Source organism: Phyllobates terribilis, unplaced genomic scaffold (genome assembly GCF_046119375.1).
Source record: "Phyllobates terribilis strain yellow unplaced genomic scaffold, ASM4611937v1 Scaffold_11__3_contigs__length_659146591, whole genome shotgun sequence".
Classification (NCBI taxonomy): Eukaryota; Metazoa; Chordata; class Amphibia; order Anura; family Dendrobatidae; genus Phyllobates; species Phyllobates terribilis.
Window position 1 is genome coordinate 506,777,531 of NW_027362771.1, and position 14,770 is coordinate 506,792,300.

Sequence of the window (14,770 nt, forward strand, 5' to 3'; positions counted from 1 at the left end):
TCTGCTCTCCGCCAACATCAGTCTATTAGATTCTGTTCAAATATTTACCCGCCGGCTGATAACGCGGTCACTCGAGGGCTTATCGCTTCTGTCAATATGGTGCACATTCGTAAAGCTATAATGGCACATTAATGCCAGGTAAATTATACAAAGCTGGTCAAATGGAGACAAATGCTCTTTCAGTGTGTTAACATGGCACGGAAAAAAAAGAACCAACATGGAGGTCAGTAATGTAACAGATTATGAGGGTTCATTAGTCTGCAAACTGTGCCCCTTTAAGAGAACCTGTCACCAGTTAAAAAGTGTCCAGTTTTTGCTCTCATTTTATTCCCGCTGCTCCCCTGAGTATTCAGGTTTCTTTTTTTATAGTTTTTTTCATCAGTCGTACGGCTCCAGAGACATGGGCCTTATTTTCAGTGAGCCCATTATGCTAATATTTATTCACTTTACCAAGAGGGCTTTGATAAAAGGGTAACTATGTAGAGCAGCCTAAAGAAACGCCCCTAGAAAATCCTATAAGCAATGACCCCTTTGTAAAACACCAGCAATGTTTGCATATTGGGTGCACTGAATAGAAAGGCCTATATGTCACGGGTGTGTCAGATGTAACAGACAGTCGCACTGCATCTGGCTGCAGAAGGTCACTGCATTTGACATTGCAGGTGCCTTCTTAATCCTTCTGACTTTTGGACCCAGCAGCAACCTCCTTCCTCCTCTGATTGACACACACTGGTCGGGGTGCTTATTAACTCTCAGTCTGCTTCAGGAAGTCGACAGTGATATTCACATTTTCCCTTGTGAAGGCTTGGAGCTATAGCAGTTATATATAGGGCTTAGGTTTCCTGCTCGGCGACTGGTGTGGAACCAATATAGAGACGGTAGGGTAGACAGGGTGTTATTAGATCTGCCTAGGGGTCTCCACTCCCCCTTTCCCTAGTGTCTGGGCTTTCTTCCCCTCATCCCTTCATGTTGCACTTAGTCTTCCCACACTGTGCGTGACACTATATCTGTAAAAAAGTATGGCAGATTTACGAAGATGAAAAAAACGGAGAATACTTAGGGGAGAAGCAGGAGTTAAATAGGAGTAAAACGTTTTGACCTGGCAAAAGATCTTTTTTTAAAGCAGCCTTCCAAACTCCACCTTAAGACACAATAACCGTGCAGAAATGACCTCATGTTCATCTTTTTCTCACTAGTCATAAAAGGGGTTGTATCTTTTCAGAAAAGTGTTTACCTATAAACTCTGTTAGTATTTAAAAACAAACTGCAGTTTACTCACCCTCCCCAGGTCCGGTTCTGAGCCTCTACAGTTACTCCCAGTGTCTGTAGCGATGATGCCATGTCGACAGTGCGGAAGTCAAACAGTGAACGCCTACATCTACAGAACTGCTGAACTCAGTTTCTGACTATGGCGCTGTGTGCTGCAGACAACAGACACCGGGACTCGGCGCTGGACTAGGGGAGGGTAAGCAAAGTAGGTTTTTTTTTTTAATACTAATAGAGGTAATAGGAGCTGCACTGTAGTAAAGGGGCTAGACAACCAGATTGTCCGAACAAGGTCCAAGGACAGGTATCAATAGATCAACAATAGAGCACAGGAAGGCAAGACAATGTTTTCAGAACATTAACAATAAGAACATGGAAGAGTCCAGGAGCCATTTGGTGAGCTGCATATCCTGCTACATGTTCACAGACTTGCCAGTGGAAAAGCCAAACTTCACATGCCAGAAATGCAAGCTTGTGTCCCTGTTGGAGGAAAAGTTGCGAAATCTAGAAGAGAGGTTAACTACCTTGAAAATCATTAAGGAAGGTGAAGAGTTCTTAGACAGAGCAGAATTATCTCTTCATGATTCAGAAAGAGAAGAAATTCGAACTGCACCTGACGAAACAGAGGAATGGAAGCATGTGACCCACAGAAGCAGGAGGATCGAGAGGCAGTCATCACCCATACTGCTCAGGAACCAGTACCAGGCTCTCACGCAGGAGAACCATGAAGAAATACAGCAAAATAAGACTTTGCCAGCAATGAATAACCTTGTAAGCCCTCAGAATCCTCCTGGATGGAGAAAGAAGAATGTTGTGAAGAAAAAACGGAGAGTGGTGGTCATGGGGGATTCCCTGTTAAGAGGAACAGAGGCCGCTATCTGCAGACCAGACATAACCTCAAGAGAAATGTGCTGTCTTCCAGGAGCAAAAATTAAAGATGTGTCTGACAGGATATCAAGACTCTTCAGACCTACAGATCACTACCCATTCCTGCTAATACATGTGGGGACAAATGACACCGCAAGAAAGGACCTGGAAACCATCTGCAGTGACTTTGAAGACTTAGGCAAGAAAGTGAAAGAATTGGGAGCGCAGGTGGTCTTCTCATCCATCCTCCCAGTGGATGGCCATGGAACAATGAGGTGGAATAAGATTCTACAGGTGAATAACTGGCTACGTCGATGGTGCCGTCAACAAGGATTTGGATTTCTGGATCACGGAATGAATTACCTATACGATGGACTACTTGCTAGAGATGGGGTGCACCTTACGAAGACTGGAAAACGTGTATTTGGAAGTCACCTTGCTACACTCATCAGAAGAGCTTTAAACTAGAACAATGTGGGAAGGGAAGCAAAAGGCCAGAAAAAGCCATACAGCTGACAAATACTATTGAGATCTCTGCTACTGGAAGTGGAAAGGAAGAACAAAGACAAAACAATTTAAATAATAAAACTATGGGAGGAAGAGAAACCAATCACAAACTAAAATGTTTTTATACAAATGCACAAAGCATGGGCAACAAACAAGGAGAATTGGAACTACTAATGCAGGAAAAGGAATATGATGTCATTGGAATCACTGAAACTTGGTGGGACGATACACATGATTGGAATAAAAGGCTAAAAGGATACAACTTATTTGCAAGAAACAGACTTGATAAACGAGGAGGAGGTGTTGCATTGTATGTTAGAAAAGCGTATATCTGCACAGAGATTGAAGCTTCAGAGACTGGGAGTTCTGTGGAAACTGTTTGGGTAAGAATACAAGGAGAGAACAACGGAAAGGACACCATTGTAGGCATTTACTACAGGCCACCTGGGCAAGCTGAAGATATGGATGAACTCTTTATGTATCAAATGACCAAGTTCTCCAAAAAATATGACGTAGTGGTCATGGGAGATTTCAACTATCCAGACATTTGTTGGGAATCTCTCTCAAGTAAAACTAACAGGTCAAGCAAATTCTTATCCTCTCTTGCTGACAACTTTATCTTCCAAAAGGTAGGGGAGAAAACAAGGGGATCTGCTACTTTGGATCTAATCCTTATAAACAGGGAGGAAATGGTTGAGGAGGTAAAGGTGGCTGGGACCCTAGGAGGCAGCGATCATGCTATTATAGAATTTTGGATAACTAGAGGAGGAAGACATGTGAAGACTCAGACTTCAAGGTTAGATTTTAGAAAGGCAGATTTTAAGAGACTCAGAAAGAGAATAGGAGGGATCCAATGGCTGGATGTCCTTAAGGACAAAAATGTCCAGGAAGGATGGGAAATTTTTAAAAATGAGATTCTCAAAGCACAATCGTTAACAATCCCGAAAAGTAGGAAGAATGGGAAGCATTTAAGGAAACCAGGATGGATGAACACAGAACTTAAACACATGCTAAAAAGAAAGAAAGAAATGTTTATTAAATGGAAAGAGGGAGGCATATCTAAAGAAGATTATAATGCAGTCTGCAGATCCTGCAGGGCACGTATCAGGTTAGCTAAAGCTGACAATGAATTAAGGCTTGCAAGAGATGTCAAAAGCAATAAAAAAGGATTTTGGGGGTATGTCAAAAGTAAAAGAAAAGTCAAAGATGCTATAGGATTTTTACAGGATGAAAATGGAGAAATGGTAAGAGAGGATGTTGAGAAGGCCGAACTTTTTAATTCCTATTTTGCATCTGTTTTCTCTCAGAAAGAAAATGTAACATCAACTGATCTTCACTGTCCTTTTAAAGGAATAGAGGAATCCAAGTTATCTGTAAACAGAAAGATTGTGAGGGAATATTTAGCTAACATAAATGAGTTCAAGTCTCCAGGTCCAGATGAATTACACCCCAGAGTACTGAAGGAGATCGTAGAAGAAATTTTAGAACCACTCTCCATAATCTTTGAAAATTCTTGGAGAACAGGAGAAGTCCCAGAAGACTGGAGAAGAGCAAATGTTGTTCCTATCTTCAAAAAGGGGAAGAAGGTGGACAGAGGGAACTATAGGCCGGTGAGTCTGACTTCTATACCAGGAAAGATCTTTGAACAAATTATTAAACAACATGTATGTAAGTACATGGATAAGAATGAAGTGATTAACCAGAGTCAGCATGGGTTTGTAACTAGCAAGTCATGTCAGACTAACTTAATTTCCTTCTATGACAGAATCACTGACTGGGTGGATCAGGGAAATGCTGTAGATATAGTATATCTTGACTTCAGCAAAGCATTTGACAAAGTATCTCACACCATCCTTATTGAAAAAATGACCAAGTATGCAATGGACCAGGCAACTGTTAGGTGGATTCATAACTGGCTTAGTGATCGGACTCAAAGGGTGGTTGTAAATGGCTTCACATCCAGCTGGATGAATGTCTCAAGTGGGGTACCACAGGGCTCCGTCCTGGGACCTGTATTGTTCAACATCTTTATCAATGATTTAGATGAAGGAATTGAGGGTAAACTGATTAAATTTGCTGATGACACAAAGCTAGGAGGGATAGCTAATACTAGAGAAGAGAGAGAGAGGATTCAAAAAGACCTAAATAAACTGGAGCAGTGGGCAGCAACCAACAGAATGGTTTTTAACAGGGAAAAATGCAAAGTACTACATCTGGGCAATAAAAATGAAAAAAGCATATACAGAATGGGAGGAATAGAGCTAAGCAACAGTACATGTGAAAAAGACTTAGGTATACTAATAGATCATAGACTGAACATGAGTCAACAGTGTGATGCAGCAGCAAAAAAGGCAAATACAATTCTGGGATGTATTAACAGAAGCATACAGTCTAGATCACGTGAAGTCATTATCGGTCTTTACTCCTCTTTGGTCAGACCTCATCTGGAATACTGTGTACAGTTTTGGGCACCACATTTTAAAAAAGACATAGACAAACTGGAGCAAGTTCAGAGAAGAGCGACCAGAATGGTGACTGGTCTGCAAACCATGTCCTATGAGGAACGGTTGCAGGATTTGGGAATGTTTAGCTTGCAAAAAAGAAGACTGAGAGGAGACTTAATAGCTGTCTACAAATATGTCAAGGGCTGTCACATTGTAGAAGGATCATCTTTATTCTCATTTGCACAAGGAAAGACTAGAAGCAATGGGATGAAACTAAATGGGAGGAGACACAGATTAGATATTAGAAAAAACTTTTTGACAGTTAGGGTGATTAATGAGTGGAACAGGCTGCCACGAGAGGTGGTGAGTTCCCCTTCAATGGATGTCTTCAAACAGAGGCTGGACAGACATCTGTCTGAGATGATCTAGTGAATCCTGCTTTGAGCAGGGGGTTGGACCAGATGACCCAGGAGGTCCCTTCCAACTCTACCATTCTATGATTCTATGATTCTATGATACAACCCACAATACAAATGCTACGACTGGCAGAGATTTAGGACTGACAGCTTAGCTAAGTAGCAGGGTAATCACTTAGAACTGGGAACACCTGAAAGAAGCTCAGCACCTCCTAGTCTCAGATTGGACGGCTGAGCAGTCAATCAAAATACCGATAGCTCAGCACGCCCCTGCACTAGATTGGATGACTGAGCTGTCTGTCACTGCATCCAAGACACACTGAGGGGGGGAATCATGACATATCTTAAACACACGGAGACATGTCTGTTTTTTTTCAGGCAACACGGACGGATGACAAGGGCTAATACAAGTCTATGGGTCCATGAAAACCACGTACAGCACATGGATGGCGTCCTTGAACTATCCATGTGTTATATGTGTGCTATCCATGCTTAACATTTGTAAAGTATAGGAGAAGCTTCGTAATTTCTTTCTTTCTTCATCCATACCGGAAAAACACTGATGCCGCATGGATGACACTCATGGAAAACACTGACGATACCAGTACCAGTTTTTCACGTACGTGTTTTATACGGACGTGTGAAGGAGGCCAAAGATGTAGTCACAGATCAGAGCTCAGCCACAATCAGCTATAAAAACAGCAAAGGAACAAACCCGGAGGAAAATATATATCAGCCATAGACTCTCTGGAGCACTCATTTAGGCTGAGTTCACATCCACATTGGAGGCTCTTTTCCGAGACTCCATTTCAGATCAGGCAAGAAACAACCTACATGATAGCACAGCATGTTCTGCTGTTTTGGCCTGTAAAATGATAAATACTGATGGACCCCATTATAGTCAATGGAATTTGCTGGGCGCCGCTGGTGATTGGCTTGTAGGTGATCCTGCGTTCTTATCATTTCTCTGTTTTAGTCCTTTGACAAAGCAAAACAGCAAAATTAAGAAATCCATATTTGAACAGAGGTAATTTTTTTAATCCTGACTGGATAATTGCTGGACGAGTGTACCATCATTCACAATAATGTAGGTAAAACACTTATCTTTCAAGAATTCATTTCAAGGAGATAACAAATATAGACAATGCAATAGCCTGCATTAAAAGAGCTGTTCCAATAGTTTTATATTGATGACCCATCCAAAGGACAGGTCATCAGTAAAGATTGGCAGGGGTCGTCCAAAACCCAGCACCACCATGTAGTAGTAGAGACAGAGCTCAATAGCACAGCTCCATCAGCTGTGTAGTGCCTGCTGCCAGGTACTGCAGATCGGTTCCTAGCTATTCTAATAGAGGTGGATCTGCAGCGACTGGCTGCAGTTACTACACAACAACTACAAACATCTGGCAGAGATCCATGGGGTCCATGGTGCTGGACCCCACCGATCAGATATTGGTAACCTATTTTATACATGGGTCATTAATAGAAAATCCTTTTAACTCTGCTATCAGAGATATGTTTACTAACAGACATGTCAGGAGAGGTGACACGTCATCTTGAATAAGGACCGTATATTCCTTTTAAAAAATTATTTTTTTTCCTTGACAGTCCGGTTTGTTCTCGCTCCTGTGTAACCGCTTTTATTTTAGAACATTAGTCCTTGTACCTATACTTCCCAATAGGGACGATTTGGAGAGAAAATGCAGGAAACATCACATACAATATCTTATGTATACTAAAGTTCAGCTTCAGTTATGATGATATTTCATTGCTATCATTAAACCTTGGTAAATATAGGAGTGAAATTCCCATCAGTTATGAGCTGGTAAAATTAGCCCAGAAAGCAGATGTAAATGACAAGGGGTCAAAAGTCAGAAAGCGACAAGTTTCCTCAATGGCAGTAATGTGAGAATGTGTCAGGCGAGGGACACGGAAGGCAGACAGGAGTCGGCTGTTGTAACCCAGGGAAAGCTCCATGACTAACAAGTGTCATCAATATAGTGTAGACGAAATATCAGGTAATGATCACTAAACAAAGAAAATGAATTAACATCTACTCCGAATCTACAGAGGTGGCAAAGGGTTTGGTACAACTGCATGTTGTATATATTGTATGTCCGCTCCTTCTGAATTTGATTAAATTGAGCAATTTTTTTTCTGCACCATTAATGCTATCTGTTAAACCAGGGGTCTCAAGCTCAGCCGGGTAAATGGGCTGCATATAGGAAAAAATTGAGGTAGACAATATGTATTCTATGTAGGACAAGATAACGTTTTCAGTGAGACCATTAATTTTTTCTATAAGACTTTTTGATTGCTTTTTTTATTGCAATTTTTGTGTTAGTATAATGAAAAAGCTACATTTTTGGAGTGTTTTTCATATATTTTCATTACGGTGCACATCATATGGGTTGTGGTATAGTTTTATAGCTTGGGTCATATTTTTCCGTTATTTTTCTCATACTTTATGTTGACTAGGGCCTCTTCCCTCAAATAACCATCTACATACCACTGTCAATATTGAGAGGGGAATCTTAGAAGTTAAACGGCCGCGATCAGTGCTAATTCTGATTTAGGCCATTGCAGCAGAGTGTCAGCTATGATATGCAGCAGACACCTTCTAATGATGGCGTTCGCTCTGCTGGTGAGGTGGCGCCATCATCGTTTATTGTGATTTGCAGGACGGCACCTCCCTGTGCACCACAAATAAATGGAGGATCTTGGGAAGGAGATAAAAAAAAAGATAGGAAAGACGCCTCTCCTCCAACGCTCTGCACCCTGCCCGCTCATCCATTGGCCTCCTCGCTGCTGTCCCAAAAATATCTCAGGAGCTCAGGTGCCCCAGATGACAGCCTCAGTGGCCACATGTGGCTTGCAAACCTCATGTTTAAGACCCCTGTGTTAAACCATTCCACCTGGTGCACACATCTTTCTTTCTCCATCTCTTTCCTTTAGCATCCCCCTCAACTCTCTTTTCAAGGGGGACACTGTTGGTACTAACCTTCTAGATTTTTCCTCCCAAGCTCATGTGAGCAGATCATTTTTGACAACAGCTTCCTGATTGACAAGTGAAGGATCTCGTTGGCTCCTGGTTGCTATTTAAATCCTTGCGCTCCGGCTCCTGGGCCATCCGCCTGAAGATTTCACCCGTGGAGCGGCTCCCTTGTCATTTGCTGTCATTGTTGCGGTGTTTGTCTGAGGGTCTTCACCAGCTAATACTGGGTGGGCAGCGTTTTTAACCTATTTAATGGTTGGCATGCATCTTTATTTAGATGACTGAATAAATATTTGTTAACCCAAAATAAACACCGCGGCCTTTTACTTCCACATTCTGATGTCATGGTCTTTATTTAGTTATGGTTTTGGTGGGTGGCGGCTACGGTCCCATTTAAATTGAACGCTAAAGCCATGGTCACACATTCAGTATTTGGTCAGTTTTTTTACCTCAGTATTTATAAGCCAAAATCAGGAGTGGAACAATCAGAGGAAAAGTATAATAAATACAGAAGTGGTGACGTGTTTCTATCACCCACTCCTGGTTTTGGCTTACAAATACTGATGTGATATACTGACCAAATACTGAAGGTGTGACTGTGGCCTTACACATATGTCTTGTATCTGTTTTTATCGTGGACCCCACATGTACACATTATAATCTATGTTGCTATTCACATGTCTGTTTTTTTCCGCTATCATGGATGACAAGGGCCAATAAAAGTCTATGGGTCCGTGAAAAACACGTACAGCACACAGATGGCATCAGTGTATAGTCCGTGTGCTGTCTGTATTTAACATTGCAAATTATAGGAGAAGCTTTGTAATATCTTTCTTTCTTTATCCATACTGGAAAAACACTGATGCAAAACACCGATGGCACTGGTAACATTTTTTTCACTTAGGCCACGGCCCCACTATCATTATTTTGTCAGTATTCGGTCAGCATTTTTTCTCAGGAGTGGGAGATAAAACCAGGAGTGGGTGATAAATGCAGAATTGGTGACTTGTTTCTATTATACCTTTTCTCTGATTGTTCCTCACCTGGTTTTGGCTCCCACTCCTGAGAACAATACTGACCAAATACTGACCAAATACTGACAGTGGGGCCGTGGCCTTACGAGTTTAAACATGGATGTGTCAATGAGGCCTAAGATGTATGACCTCTCTGTAGTGACATACAGGTAGTGCTGTGTTCAAGTCCTACAGTCCTGCTCATGGTTATTGGCACCCATGAAGTTTAAGTACATAATGTGGAATATCTCCTGAAAAAAAATAAATCAAGTGAAACAGTTTTTTTGTATAGAGCACTCGTGTTAAATACAAAAGAGCAAATGATAAGCAATAATTTAAAACAAAAAACAATGGGAGAGAAAAATATAAAAACCTAAAGCTTACTGTGTCACTGATATTGGCACCCTTTACATTAATTTAGTATGGAAACACATTTTGACTCGTCTGTGCTAAATCACAAAAGAGATTCTCCTGGCCAACCTGGAACAGTCTGAGATATTGGTTTCAACAAGTACGGTACGCCGCACACCAAACCAAGCAGAGCTTTATGGGCGAAGGCAAAGGAAGAAACCATTGCTGAAGAAAAGACATAAAAAGGAAAGACTGATCTTTGACAAAGAGTACCTTGACAAACCACAATCCTTCTGGGAAAATGTTCTGTGGACAGATGAAACAAAAATAGAGTTTTTTGGCAATGCAAAGCAACAGTTTGTTTACAGATGGCGCAATGAAGCTTATAAGGAAAAGAACACCTTACCCACAGTTAAGCATGGTGGAGGATCCATAATGTTGTGGGGTTGCTTTGCTGCGTCTGGTACTGGAGGCCTTGATCGTATCACAGGAATCATGAAATCAGAGAATTATCAAGACATTTTAGAACGAAATGTCCTACCCAGTGTAAGAAAACTTGGTTTGAGTCGAAGATCAGGGGTCCTCCAGCAAGACAATGACCCAAAGCACACATTCAAAAGTACACAGGAATGGTTGAAAAAGAAAAAATGGACTGTTTAAAAATGGCCAGCAATGAGTCCTGACCTCAATCCCATTGAAAATCTTTGAGGAGAGCTGAAATCTGCCATTGGGAAAAATAACCCTGCAAACATTCAAGAGCTTGAACAAACTGCAAGGGAAGAGTGGGAGAAAATTCCAGCTGAGAAGAGCAAGAAGCTTATAGATGGCTACAAGAAACATTTGGAGGCTGTCAGCAATGCGAAAGGGTGTGCAACCAAGTATTAATTAGGGGTGCCTTTATTGCTGCACATGCTGTTTATTGTGTTTCTTCTTTGAAATTGCAACATGGAAGTTGAAAAACAATGTTTTATTGTTGCATTACTTTGGACCACAAATTAAAAAATCCTGAGGATATAACTTTGGTACATTTCCATTTATTTCTGAAGATATTGTACAGTCTATGAAAAAAATGAAGGGGTGCCAATAATGGTGACCAGCGCTGTATATCTATTTATATGTTGCTAATAGACAGTGCAGCTTATAGAGTAAAAAGTGGGTATGCGACAGCTGCATGACCTGGGAAAAAAAAAACAGAAAAGAATGTGAAATGTGTATCTTACAGATTGATGAATTATCTATGCTGACAAAAAAAGAGGATTGCATGGCATCAGAAAAAAATTAAAATGATGAATTCTATTTTGCATTAATTAATGAGCAGTCAAAGAACAATACTCCCCTCCCCATACATAATGGTGCCAAGTATTATTGCAGTTTTTATGCAATCACTGTATGGTGGTAATATATTGTCAGGGTGTGGAGATTTTATTCATAACACCATTATTTAATCCTTTCTTAGAAGTATTTTATGGTGGTCACTATATGACTATACTTTGGAGGTATAATAGACCAGATTGATGGTGGGGCAGAAACTTATATTGTGAAACAACCCATCTACCCATGTCTTGCTTCTTCCCTGTGGAGGAACCAATGCCCACGTTTTCCCCGGTGTTTTCAAAGTCTATCAGCGCCCATGGGGCACCATTTTTAACCTTCTTCTTATCATAGAAATCTTTTTTTTTTCTCAACACGTAGCTGAAAAATGAAATGTGGTCAAAACTTGTTTTCCCTGAACACAATCATTTATTGTTCTGTAGGTCCAGAGTTTTGTCCATGGACGCGATGTAGGCAGATCTAGGATCCTGGCGTGTCTCTGATACTCGCACCGCATTCCTGTATGATGAAAGATAAGGTAAAGCCAAGAATATTTCTCTGTACAGAAGTCACATGGAAATTACAAGTAACACAGAGAACTACAGTAATTCCTACGACCCCACACTCATAATATAGTAAGAAGAGAAAGGCTCCTGTTTCCGTCATACAGCAAAGTAAGCAAAGCAAGCAAAGCAGTTTGACAAAATTTAGCAAAAATCACAAAATGTGACCACAAAATATGAAGAGGCTCAACACAAAGAAGCTGGTAACCATTGACTCCTGTGAGATTACCAGAAAAAGCTGACGTGATGAACTTTAGGCTCCATTCACACATCCTAGTTTTACGCTCTAAGTTTTGTTTTCATTTGCGAATAGAACACTATGAATTTCCATTATGCTCATATATATTCAATAGATAACAGTAGATTATACAATCACCCAACAGAAATTTTTCTGTCCAACCCCAAACATGGCTATGTCTTGTGTACTTGGGGTAGAATACTGGCTCAGTGGTTAGCACTGCTGCCTTGCAGCGCTGGGGTCCTGGGTTCAAATCCCACCAAGGACAACATCTGCAAGGAGTTTGTATGTTCTCCCCATCTTTGTGTAGGCTTCCTCCGGGTTCTCCGGTTTCCTCCCACACTCCAAAGACATACTGATAGGTAATATAGATTGTGAGCCCCAATGCGGAGAGTGATGATAATATCTGTAAAGAGCTGTGGAATTAATGGCGCTATATAAGTGAGTAAAATAAATAATAAATTCTTGTGTTCTCTATGGAGAGATCCCATGGCAGTAGTTTATCTCCTGTTGGAGAAATAAAAAGGATCGCACAAGTTGAAATCTAAAATGCCCAATCCTTCTTCTGGCACACTCCTAAACACATAATATTGTTATCTGCTCCTCGTTGATTTAACCATCTTTGCTTTTTTTTGTATGGGAACATTTAATGTCCACTACATTAACCCTTTATAAGCATCATTAAAAAGCCCCCTTTTAGAGTGCATCTGTCTAATTGGGTAGATGTCATCGTGTGACTTTGTCCTGTGCTCTATTATTATTGAATGTGGAATACATAGAAACCTAATATAAACCTTAATTTCCCAGGAGGGCAATCTTCTCTGAATCTTTTGCTCTCTCCCAGGAGTTTCCCTATGTGGTATAGTGATGTTCAGGACAAGTAGTCTAGAGCTGAGCTTGGGAAAGAAGGGTGGGCAAGGTTGCCAACTATCCAGAAATTACAGGACAGTCCGTAAAAATAGGGCACTTTTTTGCCTTGATCGTAAAAAAAAATGAAGGCGTCCATAATTTTTTTGAAGCAGAAGAAACTTACACGTTATTTTTACTGAAATTATTATCATTATACAGTTTACAGAGAATTTCCACAGCACTAAAGGCCTGGAAGGTTCGGCAGGAAATACCCTATGAGGGGACATTATCATCCCTCCATGCTAGTGATGGGTAGTTTGTGACCGATCCAAGACAATGAGCAGAATCTTCCTGTTGGGAATGATGGGAACCGGCACTCCAAAGAGAGACACTAAAGTCTCTGAATGGCACTCATGGGGGCGTAAAATTACGGTGTTCGGGTGGGTAGGGCTTCAGCTGTGTTAAGTTCATCTTAAATTTGTGTTCAGATATGGTGAACACATATTTCATAGTGATCCATTTAGGATCAAAAACAGTCGGCTCTTTTTGGTGTGTGAAGCCAAGTGATCCAGAAAGAGCCGGACTGCCAATCACTACTCTATGCCAACTACTAGTGTAAAGAAATGCTCTGCTAAAAAGGATATGCCCAACCACAACGCAACAGATTTACTATCGCTGGCGTAATGTTAATTTCCTGACACACAGACAGCCTTAACAAATATCGGGCTTTGGATTAAAGACCAGCACTTGAAATACCATTCTCGTAAAACTCCCTCATTATTTATTCCTCTTACTGCATACTAGTTACTTATTTACAAAAATACATTATAATCATTTTTTTATATGTATTTATGGATCTCAATCATTGGATCTAGAAACATCGCAGTAAAACATAAATCACTGGAAAATAAAATTACTGTTAGCTGTGAAAAGTGGAACAAGCCAGTTCTGAATTACACAAGGCTCTTAATTACATGAGAAAGCTTAATTAAGTGCCGGATTCCCCGTGTGATGGCCGCTCATTTACTGCGTCTGCAGGGAAAGAACAGTAAGAGAGTAATCAGGTGGACGGCCATTTCTGATTTCAATGACTACTCAATGACACCTTTTCTACAAAGATGTCCCCCTCTGTTACTGAGTCAGACAAAAATCACTTGACCTCTGAATCTCCTGTCGTCAAAGTCTATTCATAGAAAGAGAAAGAACATGATGAGTCTGAGATTTCACCCTCTAAATCATTGTTTCATGGTTCAAGAACGGACTGCGATGTACAGGCTGCAGTTCTCCTGACCCATACACAAAAGACTCATAAATATCTATATACCGTACATGAGGAGACTTGTGGTCAGTCCATACTCGGATCGTGAAAACACTAATGTGTGAAGTCATCATAATGCCACATTCACCCATCTCAGTTTTTCTTAAACACACAGAGCCATAGAATTTCATAGAGCTATACATACATCTGTGAAAATCACGTATCCAAGTGTAAGATTCAAGTGACTCAGAGCAGGTTCTATTCTAATCCATTTTTGTGGATGCGACCAAGCCATACAAATCAATGGGGATCCATAAAACATGGATGCAAATCCGTAGGCTTCCGATTTGCTTCCATTTCCTTTTGAACCTCACGGATCTGTTGCTTTGTGACCAATCTGAATATAATTTGAATAAATAAAAAAACTTTCAGGGGTCTTGTAATTGGCTTGAGAACAAACACATCTCTCTCAGTAGATGTCGCCATTCCTCATGCGTCATCTTGATAGTCAGAAGATCACAATCCCCAATAGTATAATTTTGCTCAGCTGGCGAAAACTGTTTAGAGAAAGAACTGCAAGCGACAGACTATCCTGAAGAAGTTCTTTGCAGGAACACTGCCCCAGCACCGATAAATGAGTTATCTACCTCCAAGAGAAACTGCTTGTTGTGATTGGGATAATTCAGTACCGA

General features: G+C 40.8%; 1 long non-coding RNA gene across 1 annotated transcript in view; it reads left to right on the top strand.

Annotated features, from left to right (window-relative positions):
- Window positions 1-14,770, top strand: part of LOC141165259 (uncharacterized) — a 61,173-nt gene that overhangs the window by 43,520 nt on the left and 2,883 nt on the right. The window contains exon 2 of the long non-coding RNA XR_012251121.1: window positions 11,614-11,708. This is a non-coding gene — a long non-coding RNA (uncharacterized lncRNA). The remainder of the gene's footprint in view (window positions 1-11,613; window positions 11,709-14,770) is intronic.